The sequence below is a fragment of the Pteropus alecto genome, unplaced genomic scaffold (assembly GCF_000325575.1).
Source record: "Pteropus alecto unplaced genomic scaffold, ASM32557v1 scaffold152, whole genome shotgun sequence".
Taxonomy (NCBI): Eukaryota; Metazoa; Chordata; class Mammalia; order Chiroptera; family Pteropodidae; genus Pteropus; species Pteropus alecto.
This window is the reverse complement of record NW_006432227.1, coordinates 10,017,882-10,020,308: the sequence shown is the minus strand read 5'-3', so window position 1 is coordinate 10,020,308 and position 2,427 is coordinate 10,017,882. Positions and strand designations below refer to the sequence as shown.

The window sequence follows — 2,427 nt, the reverse complement described above, 5'->3', positions numbered from 1 at the left end:
TTAGGTTCTTTTTGCCTCCATGGTTCAGAAAGCCACAGGCATGACTTATCTACCCAGAAAACATCTTCCAAAACTTCCTCACTGACCCTGGAGAGGGGAATGAACTTAAAATAGTATAAGGATGGAGAGAAGTTGAATCTCTTGCCTCTTACTCAATCATTTTATTTGCTGAGACAGTCCTCCCAGCTCCACGGGTTCTTCTGAGAACCAGTAACTCTCATCTCTCTGTTTGTTTCCTGGTCTAGCTCATTATAACCACTGGTGTAGAAAGTCGGTAAATGAGAGTGTAACAGCATGTGATGGTATTAAATAGAACTTACTTATTCTTGCTATAGTTTCCAATGTACTGTAAACAAAATAATTATAGATTCTATCTATGATGGGTCCCAATATAAAGGCAAAAAGGAAATGTAAGGAGAAATAAAACATTGTGTACGTGTATGTGTGGTATTTTTGACTTCAGGAAGAGAAAAGTGGAGGATATTATCCATTCAACATTAGAGCTGCACTGTGGGGCCTATTATATTCTTTTGCCTGTACTGGGTGTTTCAGAGACCACATAAACAAAGTTAAGCAGACCGAAATAGCCCTGTAGACATCAGAGCTGTGCTGTGAATGGTGATGACGATTTGAGAATAAATCTCAGGCTTTATTTTATAATGAAGAAATGCTCTCTTGTACAATACATGCACAAGTACAATATGGAATAAATTTGCAACTCCTGATAAGTCTGCTTAGTCCATATTGACAATTTCTGTTCCTCTGTTGTTTGACTCAGATGTTGATGTTTTAGGGAATTCTGGGTAAAATGGCTAAAAGCCATTTTAAGTATTTTAAGATGTTTTGAAATAAATTTTGGTGGCTATAAAAACATTGGCAATAACACAGAGTATGGTGAACATTAAAAACTGCACAAAAAACCATAATATGTAATAGTGGTTATTTTCTAAGTGGTCTTTGGGGGTCGGGTTTTTTTTCTCTAGTCTCATATGAGGCTCCAAGACCACGTTACCCCTCTAACGTGGAAAGAAAAAATGATAAGTCGCTTCAGAGACAAAATAGTTTTGTGATTTTATTTTTATTTTTACAAATTGAAACAGTTTAATGATCACTCAAGAAAAAAAAAAAAGCACAGGATAACCTTAAGTATTTACAAGGACAAGCGATTTTAATTCTGCTCTTCCTTGTCCTTCAGCATAGAGAATCATAAGTGAAACCTTGCTGATTGGTTCGTCTCCCTGAAGCCACAGAAAGAAACCACCAAAGTCACAGCCTCTCTCAGCTGCAATGGGAAACCATCAGGGAACTGTGAAAGGGGTTTTCCTCTTTCCAAGCTGTTCCTAACCTGAGGATGCCAGGTTTCTTCCCTGCTCCTTTCTTCATCCAACTAAGTGCAATGTCTCAAGGTGCCCTATTTAGCCACGGCTGCGTGCATTCGCCCAGGTGCGGACAGGATAGGAATTTTGGGACAAACAGTGAAGTCCTGGGTGAATTCACGCACTGCACGCAGTCTCAGGCCATCAGAAGTGAGCAATTCCTTCTTACTGGTTCAGCAACAGGCCCTTCGCGGCTTTGGCCTAGAAGAAGGAGACCTTTTTGGGCTTGGTGACAGGGATTTGGCCCTTGGAGCTTAACCTGCGAACAGCCTCCCTGAGATGCTTGGGTTGGAGTGGGGGCGTTTCCCTCCACCTCTGGCACACGTCCAGGGCCTCTTCCACCACCTCGCCGACGAAGACCTTGGCCAGTCCAGACATGGCAATGACCACTTTCTGGGACACCGTGGTGCCAGACGCTCTCTGGATCACACGTTTCACGGCTTCCCTGCGGAAGGCTGACCTGCCATACATTTCATAACGGTTCAGCTGCTCCTCGGACAAAGAAGATACCAGGAGTTTCATCTTCTGAACCTCAACTTCGTCCACTTTCCGTTTCTTGTTTTTCTTTGCCTTGGTGTTTCTCTTCCGTCTTTTGGCCGCAGGCGAGGAGTCTTCCCTCGGGTCCGGATCGTCCTGGCTTCCCAGCCCACCTTGCTTGTCAGAGGCTTCCTTTGGTTGCTCGAATTGGTGCCCCGGGGTCCCGCTGTCACTGTCCCCGGGGCCCGTGGGGGTGGCAGGAGGGTGATCACATACACCTGTGTCCCCACTTTTGTTTGTGCGCGACGTGCTGGCCTTGTCCATCCCGGTGCTGGAAGACCCGGGGCCTCGCACTGGGGCTGATTGCCGGCCTGCAAAGAGAATGTTAAGTAGAGAGTTTGGGTCAGATTAGCTCTTGGTTTATATCAATTTATAACCAATGCCCACAAACATCCCCACTGACTTACTGGTTTCTGTAGGCCCGAAATTTCACTCTGAGTCCTTCCGGCTTCAAAGTCAGCAGTGGAGAAACCGCCTTCTGCGCTGTCCTCTCGGGACCTGTGGAACTTGGAGA

General features: G+C 45.2%; 1 pseudogene; it reads right to left on the bottom strand.

The window, feature by feature from the left end:
- Positions 1–1,546: 1,546 nt before the first annotated feature.
- On the bottom strand, positions 1,547–2,177 carry LOC102882372 (annotated as a pseudogene).
- Positions 2,178–2,427: the final 250 nt, after the last annotated feature.